We start from the raw sequence: 15648 nt of genomic DNA on the forward strand, positions 1-15648 counted from the left end.
GCGCCCTGGTTCAGGCTCCACCTGGAGCCCAAGGCCTTACCTAACGTTCTGGAAGGAACTGAAGGCAGTGCAATGTCTCGCTTCCCTGCAGCTATGGGGAACCAAAGCCTTTACCCTCAGGTGTCCTTGCTGTAGCACAAATACAGGCACACACACACATTCCTGAAGGACTACAATGCTCATTTTCTTTTTTTTTTTTTTAATTTATTTATTCATTTATTTCTCTCCATCTCCCCCCCCCACCCCCACCCCAGCCTTCCGCTTTCCACTTCCACCTGCTGCGTCCTCCCTGTCCGCTTCTGTTGTCAGCGGCACGGGAATCCGTGTCTCTCCACGTTGCGCCATCCCGCTGCGCCAGCCCTCCGTGCACACGGCACCACCCCTGGGCAGGCTGCACCCTCCCTCGTGCTGGGCGGCTCTCCCCACGGGGTGTACCCCCCGCGCGGGGACACCCCTGCATGGCAGGGCACTCCTTGCACACATCAGCACCGCGCATGGCCCAGCTCCACATGAGCCAAGGAGGCCCGGGTCTCGCTCGAACCATGGACCCCCCATGTGGCAGATGGACGCCCCAACCACCTGGCCAGGTCTGCCACCACGGTGCCCGTTTTCTAGACTGGAGTTGGGTGGGTGCAGGAATGGGGCTGGGGAAAGGGATGGTGGAGGGAATGAATATGTGGCTATGGTGCTGGCACAGTCTTCTTTCTCCATATTCCTAGCCTTCCTGTGCACTTTTCCTGCACTCACTTCCAAACAAACTAATACCACCAAGGCCCACACACAGCACCTTCTAATACTCCCATCTTCAGTGATGGAGTGTTTGGGGTGGGAAGAAAATGGGGGTCTCATGGAACTATGAATGAAAAGGGGTGTTGGGCTGGTGATGTGAGAGCCTTCTGTTCAGAGATGAACAAACCACTGATCAAAACCATTACCCAAACCCAACACCAAGACCACCTCATGTCAACGTTTTCCCTCCTAGGTGACAGTATAAATATTCATTCACGCCTATTCTAAAACGAAAGCGATCAAGGACTTATGAGCTATGATTTGGGTGAGCCACAACACTGCATGCATGCGTTCGATAATTAACCATCCCACTTATGCTCCACTCGCACGTCAAGGAGCCAGAGCCTGCTAACTTGAGTTGCCAACCTAAATAACTTGTGAAAGTAGAATTCCAGTCCTTGGAGAATTCCATGTTATAGTTATTTTAAAATACATTTCCTTTTCAATAGCCAGCAAAATAGACAAATGGCTACCCTTTGCAGGAATAGCAACACTAATGTCCAGCAGGGATGACAAATAACCCTGGGACCTCCTCTGTGCCAGCTAGGTGTCCATTTCACTAGCGGAGCCAGCTGCTGTAGTTGAGGGTCTTTGACCTACCCCTGAAATCTCCCAGGTAATATTACAAAACATTGTTATTTCTGTGCCAGCAGCTACAAATCTGTTATAGAGAATGCTCTACGGACAATATTAAGAAATAAACACTGCAATTAAGCAGACTGGGATTTGGGGCTTGGGGCATCCTACGGGAACCCAAGATCAAATCATGCCAGAATGGGGCTTCTGTGACAAAAAGAAATAAATCCAGAGTTTCTCTAACGAGAAAGTGTATTTACTCAAAGTAAAAAGTTTCCACAATGTAGCTCATGTCCTTCATAGAAAAAAAAAATAAAAGGAATTAAATTAAAATAACGTAGCGGTGCAGTGGCTCTAATTGCCCTCATCCTTGCCTCTGTCTTATGATATAATCTTAGAAATTTCCCTATCTCCCTGCAGTTCATGTGATAAGCAAAAAAACCAAGGCTCATGAAAGCAATCAATGCTTTACTCAATATAGGGAAAGAATCAAGAAAAAGTGAAGCTCTGTGCTAAGTCTCCACCACAATCAGTCTCTGAAAATGCAGCAGCTCCCAAGTGCACGATGTCCGCTTGGCTTGGGAGCCCATTCATGCTGGCTCCAACCTGAGCTTAAACATCTCGTGTTTTTCCCTGATGACTCTGAAGGCATTTGAGGACCTTGCAGTCTCCAGGTGGGAATATTATCACCACATTTTTGTTCTGGAGAAGCATCAGATAATGAGAGAATTCAGGTATCTGGAAAGGACTATACACTGACTTTTACTGTATTTATGCACACTGGAGAAAAAGAAATATTCACTCAATTCTGTATACAACCAGGCTTAAAATTTGGTTTTCTGTGTCTTCATTTTAATATTAAACAAAGCCAGGCTCATATGAATTTAAAACATTCATTATATATTGCAAACCTCTTTTCATCACGTCATCTAATATGTCCCTTCCACAGTCTGGGGAGACTGGCAAAAAATGATCCATTTTAGAAACAGTTCATAACACAAAAAGCAAATATTTTTAGCCTTATAGTCTGGGTCAGGTCAAGACCTGCTTTGGTCCAGATTTTCAACCTGTAGAAAGCAGTGATTCTGCTGAAATAGAAAAGCAGGCTGACTTGGAACTAGTAAACCCAAATTGCTATAAGGAGCAGACGAATCCTAGGAAGGAAGGTCATTTTTGTTTCTAAGAGCATGTGCAATCTTTTTTCTTTCTCTAAGTAACATTCATGTCAATCAAGCACTCTGTAACATTATCACTTGTCCAACACAACTGACCAATGTTAAATGTTGATATCAAATTTAAACCTCCATAACTGAATAACAGGTAAACATGAATAATAACCACAAGATCCAAAATTTAAACCCTCCTCTCAGGGACTGTTCTACTATAAATGTGCATGCCAATTCCTCTGATCTATCGTTCTGATGTTGAACATCTTCAAGATAGAAAATGCTTATTGCTGAAAATGCTTATTGTTGCAAGTTCAATGTCCCTTCTTCACTACTGCTTCCCTATTCAGACCTGCCCAAGCCCCAATTCCAAATAGTATAGGTAGGTAGATAGGTAGGTAGGTAGGCAGGTAAACAGACACATACCCACAAATGTATATATTGAATCCTCAACCCTGCCTCCCAAGTTTGAGCAGGACTCAAACCTGAGGGCATTTCTAGAATAGTCTGCAGACAATAAAGTGATTTCTCGACACTTCAGCAAAGTTGGTGTGCATTCCATCTTCTCCAAAAATTCTGAACCATGCAGAAAGTTAGGGGAGGCTGGCAGTTGGTAGGGAGGTGATTTCTCGCATTCTCAATTCTTTCTCTTGCTCTCTCTGCTGTTGCATTTAAAAATGGCTTTCTATAAATAGGACTGCTTCCTCACTCTTAAATCTTACTCACTGCTTTCGGAGTAAAATTAACTTAGGCAGGGATGTAAGCAAGATTAAATACTCCCTGTCATTCTGTCTGTGTAGTAGTAGCCCCTTTCCTTCTTTTCTCTTCCTTTATCTTCTCAACCCCATCCATCCCCTCTCTGTTAAACCATGAGATATATTTACATAATCTGGGGGAAGTAAACAGCAACAATTAATCCAACTGGATGAACTGTTTTTAAATCAATATGGCTCAACAATGAACAAATACAGATCTCCAAAGAATCAAAAGGTAATAAATATTGGGTTATAAGATAGATAACTAATTGATTCTTATATCTGAAAGACAAAACTGGGACAAAAATCGACATTTTAACAATGAGAATGTATTCCTTTCATGTTACGTTTGATGAAGACTTTCACATTTATTTGGTTCTGTTACTAAATAAGAAATAAAGATTTTGAAGAGAAACCCACCCATAAATCAATGGGTTACTTAAGAAAATGGTAGTGTGGTTTTTACAAGATGATTAAGGCTTAAGAAATCAAGCTTTGTATATATGTCCTGGGTGCTCTGCGATGAAGAAATAAATTCCCAGGAGTTGCTGGGGAAACTTAAATGCTGGCCTTGTGCTGTGCCTGGAGTAGCTCCTGCAACGGGGCATCCAGCATTGCCCAGGATTCTGAACTTGTGCTATTCAGCAGCATGCACTTGAGATGAAAGGGTCAGGCGCATTTATGCCCTTAATTCCATGGCCTTAGACCCAATCCACAGGCCAAGAGCACCTAAAAGAACTGTATCGCCGTTAAGTAACTGCGGTCAAGTCCCATCACACATTCCAAAGGGGGATCCCTTTGGGACCAGAGAAGAAAATGCCAAAGAAACATTTCTAAAAAACAAACACTTCGCTAGCCATCTAATCAGGGTGTCGGGCACGAGGGCAGAGAGCCCAGGAATGCCCGCCCGCGTTGCTTGCACCCATTTCTCACAAATGTTTTGTGAATGGGCGTCAGAGGCTAGAAGGAGCGAGCAGGGCAAGGAAGTACAGGGTGGGAAGCCAGGAAGGGCGGGGTGGGGGCCAGGGCGCAGTGCACCCTTCCGCTCAGCACCGGGTTCACCCTCAGGCTCAGTCACAAAGTATTAGGGTCCCGGCTCCTTGACCCGAGTTCCCCTCTGTGTTGGGGTTATCTCAAGCACAGCACAACTCTCAGGCCTTACGTCCTAGCCAGATAAGCACCAAAGACGCCGTCAAAGCCTAAGAGAGAGGATAGTGGGGGGCGGGGGGATGTCAAAGAATGTCTCTAAAGCCAGCCCCTGGGAACGCCCCCCTAGGAGCTGCGACCTCTGACGACGCCGATCCTCTGCCCTGCCCCGCGGTACCTCCCTCCTCTGGCCACCTAGAGATGCAATTCAGAAATGCATAGGGGACAGCGTCAGGGGGCTGGAACCTTCCATTTCTGCTGTCTCTTCTTACACCCTAAATCGGGTGAGGCGCACGCAACTTTGCCTTGTCGTCGTCCTTTTAAACCCTGAAAGGACCTCCGTGTGGTGGGGGAGGGGGAGCGGGGTGGGAAGAGAAGGGCAGGACCTGCGCGCCCGACTCTCCGGACCGCGGAGGGTTAACCCCCCGAGGCGGGCAGACAGGTGCTGCCCCATCTGCCGGCGGGAGGAGGGGGTCCCCGGTCCCCGGGGCCGCGCGCCCGCAGCTGCAGGGGGACGGACTGCGGAGGCGGCCGCCTCGCCCGCGCCCGCCGCCGTCAGCTGGGGAGCCGCGGCGCCGCCCGGAATGACATTGGAAGGTCAGCCAATCAGCGCGGGCGGCTGCGGCGCCCCCCCCCCCCCGCCCCGCCCCGGCCGGCTCGCCAGTTGGGAAGGGGGGGCGCTCCAAGACGCCCCTGGACGTCCCCGCCTCTAATTCCCCTCTGGGCATCTCCTCGGGTACCAAACATTGCTCTGCCAAACCTGGCCGTGCCCTGTGGGACTGAAAACAAAGGCCGCAGGACCCTCCCTCACCTGCCGTGGCCTCTGCCTCACCCCTGCCGGTCTAACTCCAAGGGCACGGAAGTCTGGGCCCAGTGAACTTGAGAAATCCTCACGCTGCGTCTTCCCGAGGAGAGCCTCTGAGCAGCTGCGCCCCGCAGCCCCCTCGCAGGCGCGGGCTCTGGCTGCTCCGCGCAGGCTGGCGCGTCTGCTGAGGTCTGCTGCCCACTAGCGGCCCGCGGCAGGGACACGATTGACATGCAGGTGGCACCGCGCAGGTCGCCGAGGCCCGCGTGCCCTTCAGCGCGCGGCCAGGACCGTGCGCGGAGGCCCTGGCCCACCCAGCCGCGGCCCCTCGTCGCCCTGCCCAATGCGCTGCAACACGCACAGGGGAGACCAAGAAAAGAGGAAATGCTTCTGAATGCTCAGCCTGTTGCAAAATGTGCCGTTTTCCACTACCTATTAATTATTTATGAGACATTCATAACCTCACCCCCAGAATCCAGCTAATTTTGAGAAAGAAATTCGGATGCCATAGATTCTGTACAGGTACCCACTGAGAAACGGATCGTTTTATTTTCAAACCTACGTTTCCAATCTACTGCAGCGTTGCCAGGTCTCTGTAAAAGGACCTTCCCATCTCTCCCTCCCAATCTCTCTCTCTGCCTCGAATTTCAGGGCACATTGAATTGGGTCTCTTTTCAAAAATACTCAGTGCACCTTGTCCCAGACCCATCGATGATAAAACCCTCTTGACATCTACACGGATGTGTCAACCGTGAGGTCCAGGAATTAGGGACTTTAGGTTGGCTTTTTGTGGTTGTTGGCCATGATGCTCTCCCTCCCAGCGCCTGTACTGCACCTGTTCTGCTCAGTGATTCACTGATTCCCCGAAGCTGCAATGACCCGAAGTGGCATCCAGAGGAGCTGCAAAGAGGGGAGAAGGCGCGCTGACATTTACTACGTTTATTAAAGGTTTGCATGGCATTTTGTTTTCCTATAGAGGGCATCTTGGAGGGACATGGAGCTGAAATTAGAGGCCTCGAAATTCTGAGACAGACTTTTAAGCTGCTTAATAAAGGTGAAGGAGGGGGAGGAAGCCCTGAAATTACACATAAAATTACATTTTTTTTACTTACATATGTCTACTTGAGTTCAATAAAAATCACCCTTAAACGCCCTCAAGGTGCATTGATACTTAATAAACTCTGCTTTCCACTTTAAATAAAATACCAGTTTCTGTGATTTCCCGTTGAGATGGGCCAAGTGAGCCCAGAGGATGCTGCAGAGCCCCCTTTCTCTTTGGTGAGCCGCCTTCGCCCCCCACCATCCTCCCTCATCCCCACTAAACCTGGCCCTGCTGCAGTCAGGCTGGAGACCCGGGGAGGATCATGCAAAGGACTCAAGTCCATAGATGTGAAAACAGAGCTATCAAGATGCTGGCAAAAATAAACTGTACAGCATAAACCTGCTCATTATCCAGGATGCTGCTTCTCTGAAGGCCAACCTATGATTTTAACAAGAATTTTAAATTAGACTGCGCTCATTAGTGGTAAAACTGATAAAACAGGATGCCGTGAGAGCCGTGTCCAGAGAATCCATGCAGGGACATGTATGTAGCTGTGCCTCCACATCCATGCACCCCATTTCCTTGCCCGGCAGCAAAAGCCCTCACGTGAGTATTTGCAGAACATCGCAGAACACGCTGACGGCTTTAAGACAGGATCCCTGCTCCTGATCAGGTGAGGTTTTTCATTCAAGGGTTTAAGCCATGAAGAGACTTCTATTCTTTGCCTAAAATACTGTCTGCAGCCTGTCCAGCAACCATGCCTTTATTACGGAAGAAGTGTACACGTAATCACATCAATGGGAAAGATGCTCTTGTTTCTGTTGAAAATGCAGACATCTTGTGGGCCTCTTATTTTTATTAGCACCCTGAAATATCAAACTGCATCACCTTTTCCAAATGTAATTGTTTTTTTTTATCATCTCAGGTCATCTGTTCTGGTATTAGAATTCTTAGATATTTTATCCCACTCATTCAGGAATTTTCCAAAATTAAGGTAATCCAAAGTATGACAGTTGTGAGGGAAAAAATTCTCTATTTTTTTTAAGTCTTATTCAGACAGGTAGGAACCATTTCATTTCAGAGTTTTGAAATATGGTCTAATGAACAGGGAGCAATCCAAATTAGACTCTTATTTTATTTCTGTAGGAGCATATATTTTATGATCCTTTGATCAGTGTGCATTGAACATCATTCCCTGAAAAACTCTTTAAAGCTGGTTCCCAGCAAAAATGAAAGCTCAGAGCTCCACAGTCAGGCTTTTTTTTTCCTTAATGCTTTGTCATATAAAGAGAGGGCCATTTTTATATAAGAGCGTTCCTCAGCCTTCTGGTGGTCAGGATAAGAACTGGTATTACAGCAATGTAAAATATGCATTTGTGAGTGCTGTATGCATCTTATATTGTCTAACCTATCTGTAGTTATTGAAGTAATAATAATAATGATTCTCAAGATTTTGAAGGTCTTGAAAGTATACGAAAATAATACCTGACTCAGTATATATGTACATGGATATCTTTTGCATATAATTTCCTTCGGGTAGAAGAATATTTCAGGTTTTTCACAATGTTCTCGCTACATATAATCCGTTAGGTGGTTGTTTATTTTAGGTATGAAATGTTGACTCAAAAAATCACACACACATATATAACATCTCCATATGAGAGACTATCAGAAATTCTTCCATATAATTTTTGTCATATACAACTATCAAACTGTAAAAGAGATACTGGTTGATGAACAATAAGAAGCACAACTTCTTTCATTACTCTGAAACATATATGCCAATAGCCTGGGATTTTAATTTCATCCTAACATCCAGGGTTTAGCAGGGCCTGGAGATGGCCGACCTGTCAGGCTCGATGGCCTGTCAAGGCACACATGTGTGAGCTCTTCCACATTTCCCCTGAGTTCACATTAGCAGCACAGCATAAAGGGCAGGCTTCCCTGATGCATCGCCACATATTAGCTAAAGCAGACCTATTCCCCAAGATAAATTCCCGCGAGGATGCAGAGAAGGTACAGTGCCCTCTGGGAAAGATAGGTGTCATGTCAGAACTTGTTGCAATGCTTCAGCACCTGGAAATCTCAAAATGAAAGTTTTGAACACTTTGCTTTAGGTTATATTATAGAGCAAAGTACCATTTTAATGTGGGCGTTCCTTCTTTCAGCTTTACCTCTTCTTAGTCATCTTTTTATTTTTTGCATTTTACAGAGCTTGTGCATTTCCTCTGGCATGTTAGTGGGTTGATTCTTGAAGCAGTATCTAGCTAGGCAAAGAAAATGCCTTCCTATGCAGCTAACACTCAAAGCTCTCTGTGCATCTTCCAGGAAAATCTTAGAGCCTCCCCTTTGCTTCTCGCATTTTCTCACAAGGGCGAGATTCTCTCTCTCTCTCTCTCTCTCTCTCTCTCTCTCTCTCTCTCTCTCTCTCTCTCTCTCATCTGCTTAATGTTTTAATTGTAACTGTCAGTAGGTAATACATTTGATGCAGATTTGAGTTCAGAAATTGGAAATGAGAATTTAAGCTGCAGCTACTGCCAGGCAATGCCAAATGATGACTATTTCCTCCGTTCCTAAATGAGAGAGGAAGCCATTCATACCTGTAAGTTCATATTTACTCCATGACTGGTAACCCGAGGTGCAGTCACACTTACTAATTGGGGGAGGGGGGGGGGGACTCAGTCAAGAGCAATAGCTTTTTAAATCCCCAGGAAGAAATATTACACGAGATGGGCATGAGAAAGGGAATGCTACTTAAAATATTCACTGACTTCATTTCTATAACTATACAGGTGTTTTTTAAAAATTTGTCAACATTTCAGATGATGTAATGCTTTCACTGCATATTTAACAAAAATGACTCTGAGGAATATGTAGTAACAGGGGGTGGAGAAGGGTAGATCTTTCTTAAAGGCTTCAACACTGCTGGAAATCAACTATGTCAGAATTAAAGCACATGCTTTGAAAGGCTCAGAAACCTTTGAATCTGAAGGCAAAGGCTTCTAATTGCCCACTCAACCTGCCCACACTTGGAATGCCAAGTCCCTTTCTGGCTGGCGCTGGTGGAAGTGCTGCTGCCCCCTCCCCCACCCCCACCCCCCAGCTCTCCTGGTCTCATCAAACCTGCTTCTTCTGAATGAGGTAGCTACCTGGGGCTGGAGTTAGGCTCCCAGCCCAGCCCTCACTTTGCTAGGTAAGCGCCTCGAAACGATTACAGAGCAATTTCTCCCCGGCCTCTCTCCACTGCGTTCTCTCCTCCCCAAAGGAAAAAGGAAAAAAAAAAAATCATAAAATTAAAAACACATAACAGCCTAAACATTTAAACCCAGAGAGGAGCGAAAAAAGGGCACCACTTCATCCACGCATCCACCACCACCGCCGCCACCACCACCGCTCCGGTCAATTAAAAGAAATTAAATGCATGACAAACTGCCAGCGCCGCCGCTCACCGTTGGCGAAGCTCTGGAGCAAGGAGAGGGCCAGTATCCACATGCCCCTGCCCGGCCGCCCGCGCCGCGCCTGCCCGGCCCCCGCGCCGCGCCCGGCTCCGCTCGCCACCTGCCCGGGGCCGCCGCCCGCCGCCCGCCGCCGCCGCCGCCGCTGCCCAGCCGCCCGGGCGCGCGGCGCGGGGGCCGGGCGCGGGGCCGGGGGCCGCGCTGGCCGCGCGCTGCGCTCCCGCAGCCCTGCTCCCGGGCGCCGCCGCGCGCCGCTGCGGCCCGCGCGGGGCGGCCGGCGGGGCTGCGAGCCCGGGGGCGCCGTCGGCTCAGGGGGAGCCCGGGCCGGCCGCGGGGCCAGCGCGCCGCCGCCGCGGGCAGGAGCGCATCCCGGGACGCGGCGCCCGGACGCCGCAGGCGGCAGCCGCCCAGCCCGCGCCGGCCTCAGCCCCCGCCGCCAGGCAGCAGGCGCGCCGGCAGGCTCATCTTCCCTCCGCTGCGGCCCGATCGCGGGGCGCCCGCCGCTCCCCTGCCCTGCCCGCGAGCCGAGCCGAGCCGAGCAGCGGCGAGCGGGGCCCCCTCCCCTGCCTCTGGCCGCCGGGGCGCTCTGCAGTCTTAAAGCAGCAGCAGAGAAGTGGAGCCGAACTGGAGGCAGGACTGGAGGGAGTGCAGCCACCAGAGCCACGCACAGGCATCCGGACGCACGTCTTAGGGGCTTAAATGAGCATCCGAACAGCTGATTATTTTTAGTTATTTTTCTGGCCGGCTGCTAATAAGATCTGGCCAGGGGCGACTGTTCCGGAAGGCGGCCAGCTCAGCAGAGGTGACCACGAGATGTTAGCTGTTTTAAGAAAACGGGCAGCTCGACTCAGATTTCATCTTTACTATCAGGAAAGTCCAGTTCATTTGCCTAGAGGGAAATGCCGCCTCCAAATCCTCGCAGCTACTATGAGGAGCTCTAGGATTTCACCGGCTAATTTTTAATTATCTCCAATGCATTGTAGAACACAAACGCAAGCAATGCTAATTTTGCTCTCTGAATGATGGAAAAAAATGATTAAAATTGCTGATCATTCGAGTCATTCCAAACCTATAACCCCTTCCACATTACTGTGAAAGGCCGGCAGGATAACACTGCCCGAATATTCTGTCTGGTGCCTGAAGCCATAATCACATTAAAATAAAAGCTTCAAAATGGGCATATATCCATATTCCACCACTTTGCCAAATAGTGACCATGACTGATAGAGCTGGAATTCACCCCACTTTAGGATCCAAGATAGAATGCTGGAGGCAAGGCACATGAAGATGGAGAGCAAGCTCTTAAGGCAGGGCATTGGGGGGGTGGGGGACGGGACTGAATGGGCTTCCTAGGCTCCCTGTGTCCTTCCAAATCCAAAGGGGAACCAAGAACACCTAAAGCAGCTTTTTTTTTAAAAAAAAAAACAGGAATAAGCAGATAATGAGGCAGAAACAAAATGGTGCTTTACCAGGGCTGGGCACAAGATGGCCAGGCCCTGTGTACAGGCAGGGTCAGCTGAGCCAGTGATGCGGCTCACACGCCATCCCTTTCCCTGCAGGTAATCACATACAGCTCCAGCCCCCCCCAGATGCTACCCGGCACCACAGGCTGGGTTCCTCTGGCTTTATATAAATGGGGGTTCCCTCCCTGGTCTTTCATAAATGTAGTCTACAGAGGCCGGTGATGAGCATAATTTATATTCCTGGATCTAGCTCCTTCACCCCTTCATTTCAGATAAGAGATTCTCAACCCCTCACCAGCCACCTGCAAGGCTCAACTCAGCTTAAACCGTTAGGACACACCTAGGGTCACATCACAGCTTTGCCACTTACCAGATGTGAGGGCTTGTGCTGGTTCTGGCGCTTCATCTTTCTCCAATGCAGAATGGAAATTACAAGAGTCCCTAACTCATATGGCTGCCAAGATCCAATGGCAATTCCTAGCACATGGTAACTGCACTAAACGATGGCTGTTGTCATATTGAGTTTGGGAGCAGGGCCAGTTACATAATTTGCAGGGGCCAGTGCAACATGAAAGTGCAAGGCCATTTGTTGAAAAAGAAAAAGAAAAAAAATTTTAAATGCCATTCAGGTTCTAAAATACAATTTCCCCCCATTCGTCCATGGTTTTGCTCTTGACCTGCCATGGTGCTTGTGGTAGCCTGAGTTTATAAAACAGAAAAAAACACATATTCTTAATCTGCATTCCTGTGGGTGGGAACGCACTGTAAGCAGAACCTCTTGAAGATGTTTTAGTTAAGGTGTGGCCCAACTGACTGCGGGTGATCTTAATCCAGGCTACTGGGATCCCTTTATAAGCAGAAGGAGTTCATACAGAGCTAGAGAAAGCCACAGGGAGGAGATGGAAGCTGGAAGTTTATAGAACCCCCAAGAGAAGGGAGAGGAAATCCCATGGGCTGGGAAAGCCAAGGAACTAAAGATTGCTGGTCACCCTCTCCAAAACCATGAGCCAGTAAATTCCTATTATTAAGCCAACCCACTGTGTGATAGTTGTCTTAGAAGCAGAAATTGAAACAGTGTTGTTTCTTTGCTATTTAATGCCACTCTCCCTCAGGCACCGGGATCCCCCTGGAGAGAGTGCAATCACTCGCAAATGCCAGGGGTCCCTGCGTGTGACTCCATGCAGGGCCAGCAGCCACCATCTCCCCCAGCTCCCTCTTCCACCAGCTGCTGGGCCAATGCCCTGTGCTGGTCAGAGGTAGGGATATCAATTTCCCTTTCCCACAGGCCATGGCAGACTGGATGCTTCCCAGAGACTGCAACCTCCTGTTGGCATGTGCTCAATACTTGGACTGGAGGTGGACAAGACGCTTGTGGCTCTGGAGACCGGGGATGAAAAATCCCTACCAAGCCCCTCAGTGAGTGCCACAGGATGTACATATCCAACCCCAACCCCAACTATGAATGTGCCCAGGCCTCCAGTGGGGGGCCGAGACCAGGGGTCCATGCGCCATTGTCCCATCAGACTCACAAATCACAAATTCAAGGATACAGTTATTAAGAATTTCAAGATGGTAACCACAGAACATTAAACCCCAAATGCAAGCCCTTTTGCATGCAGGCTCTGCATCTATCTTAAAGCTGGCCCTATGTCCAGCAAATGTGCTTGCCCCAGGCTTAATGGGTTGGTGTGATGGTCCATTTTATGTGTCAACTTGGCTAAGCCATGGTGTCCAGTTCTGTGGTCAAATCCTTGCCTAGAAGTTGCTGTGGAGGTATTTTGTAGCTGTGATTGGTATCTACAATCAGGTGACTTTAAGTAAAGGAGATGATCCTTGGAAATGTGGGTGGGCTTCTTCCAACCAGATGGAGGCCTTAAAAGCAAATAACTGAGCTTGCTAGAGAAAAAGGAATTCTGCCTTAAAACTACATCATCTACTCCTCTCTGAGTTTCCAGCCTGCTAACTCCTCCTACAGATTGTGGACTCAAGACTTCAATGTCAACTTACCAGAAATTCCAGCCGGCAGCCTACCCAACGTTATCTTGGTTTTTGCGGGCCTGCACATTTGCGTAAGCCAATTCTTTGAAATTACTCTCTTAATACACAAGTGTACCTTGTTTCGTTGCACTTTGCTTTATTGCACTTCGCAGATATTGTGTTTTTTCCTAATTGAAGGTCTGTGGCAATCCTGTGTTGAGCAAGTCCAGTGGTGCCATTTGCCAACGGCATGTGCTTTCTTTGTGTCTCTATGTCATATTTTAGTTAAGGAAAGTACATTGCCTTTAGACATAATGCTATTGCACACTTAACAGACTACAGTATAGTGTAAACGTAACTTCCATATGCACTGGGAACCCAAGTTTCATGTGACTTCATTGCGATGCTCACTTTATTACGGTGATCTGGACCGGAACCCCAGTATCGCCAAGGCACTCCTGCATGTATACATGCGTCCTGTTGCTTCTGCTTCTCTGGAGAACCCTGACTGATACTGTTAGCAACTGAGAAGGCTGTAACAGGGGCATCAAAGCTCTCTGTTCCTATGTGTTGGTATCACAGTAGAAAAACACACACGTAGTCCATGAAATCATGCGCACGGGGAGGTCCGAGGCTGTGTCTCTGGTGTTCCATGCAGGCTCCCCAAGGCCTGTCCCCGCACACAGCCACACTCAGAAAACATTTGTGGAACGACATGGAGATCTCTAGTGCAGGTCGGAAGTGAAGCCTGCCAAAGGCGTGTGCACACCAAGTGCTGAGGAAATTTAGAGGAAGAGTACTTCACACTCACCCTCAGAGAAGTCTTTTGAAGGAAATGGCAATTTAGCCAAACCTTCAAGTTCAGTTAAGATGTCAACAGGGAAGACTGGAGTCAAGAAAGGGGGCAAGAGGGCTTTCCACCCTGAAAGTAGATATCAGGAAAGGCCAACTTTGTAAAGTATGCTTAGAGTTAAAGCAATTCCACCCAGTTGTACTCCTAATTAGTGCAATTGCGCTTCCTGGAGATCAACTGTTGACGTGAGCTGTGTTCTGGGGTCGGGGTGGGGGTAAATGAGGAGGTTACTGCAGAAGGAAGATCAGTGTATTAGTCAGCCAAAGGGGTGCTGATGCAAAATACCAGAAATTGTTTGGTTTTTTTGAAGGGTATTTATTTAGGGTAGGAGCTTACAGATACCAGGCCATAAAGCATAAGTTACTTCCCTCACCAAATCCATTTTCACGTGTTGGAGCAAGATGGCTGCTGATGGCTGCGAGGGCTCAGGCTTCCTGGGTTCCTGCCTTCCAGGGTCTTGCTTCTCTCCGGGTTCAAGGTTCCTTTCTTCCCAGGGCTTGCTTCTTCCTGGGGCTGGCTTCTCTTTTCTCTGTGAGCTGACTTTCTGTGGTGCCAGCTTAAGGCTTCAGCATCAAACTCAAATATCAAAATTCCAACATCAAAAACCCCTCAACTCGGTCCTTTGCCATGCCTTTTATCTGAGAGTCCCTACTCGGCAAGGCATGAGGACTCAACACACTAATGGTGTCCCAATCAAAGTCCTAATCATAACTTAATCATGCCCAGATACAGACCAGATTACAAACATAATCCAATATCGATGTTTGGAATAACCAAATTAAACTGCTACAATCAGCATAGGGGCAGTAGTAGCCAAGTGGGAAGTCTCTCCTTTCCTTTCTGATATGTGTAATTAATCCTTCCAGAGGAGAACTCATTGCCCAAATGGGACCTAGGATGCTTAAGATCAAAAGGCAAGAGACATGGGAAGGGTTTCCTGAGGGAAGAAGCCTAGAGTTAGCCAGGAGCATCTTGCTCTCACGGTGAGCATCAGAAGCCAGTCCAAGGTGCTCCTATACACCAGGAGAAGGAGCTCAGGCTTTATCCTGGAGTCTCCATATCTTTGCTTGGGAAATAGAATAATAATACCTGCTCTCCTTATCTTAAAGATTGTTGAGATGCTAAGTGAGATATAAGAACTGGCTTCAAGAAGGATTACACAAAGAACAGCTACATGGTGTCATTTCTCTCTACATCTGTACCTTTGGAAATGTTTTGAGTACATTCAGGGCTTGACAAAGTCTCATTCTGGCATGGTGTTTTGATTCTATTGAAACCACGGCTTTGGTCTCAGAATCGCACAGGGCTGAGGTAGGCAAGAGTGCCTGCAGTGGCCCCACCATCTCTCCCATCCTGCAGGGAACTGAGTGAGTTCTTCAGCTCCCATCTGGGTGGCCTGAAATGCGCAAGTCACTGTAAGAGGCTCTGGGTAGTCAAAGATGAGTAAGTGTGGATGGGGAAGCAGACAGGGAGCCTGGCGCCACCTGAAATGCCCTCCACCTTCGGGAGATACATGCCTACGTACACATGTAAAAGTTCAAGTCATCATTTAAGAGTACTGCACTTTGTGTACTTTAGAGTAGGTATGTTGTGCCTCAATAAAAGAGTAAAAAAGGGGGAA

The 15648-nt window shown here is 48.2% G+C and overlaps 1 protein-coding gene across 2 annotated transcripts in view; it reads right to left on the reverse strand.

Annotated features, from left to right (window-relative positions):
* DSCAM (DS cell adhesion molecule) overlaps positions 1 to 5420 on the reverse strand; it is a 791503-nt gene extending 786083 nt beyond the window's left edge. Inside the window, exon 1 of one of the 2 annotated variants that reach the window (XM_071214978.1) lies at positions 5244 to 5420. The gene's annotated coding sequence lies outside the window, so the exon portion shown is untranslated. The remainder of the gene's footprint in view (positions 1 to 5243) is intronic. The other variant, XM_071214979.1, reaches the window with a different exon arrangement.
* Positions 5421 to 15648: the final 10228 nt, after the last annotated feature.

This window comes from Dasypus novemcinctus, chromosome 4 (genome assembly GCF_030445035.2).
Source record: "Dasypus novemcinctus isolate mDasNov1 chromosome 4, mDasNov1.1.hap2, whole genome shotgun sequence".
Classification (NCBI taxonomy): Eukaryota; Metazoa; Chordata; class Mammalia; order Cingulata; family Dasypodidae; genus Dasypus; species Dasypus novemcinctus.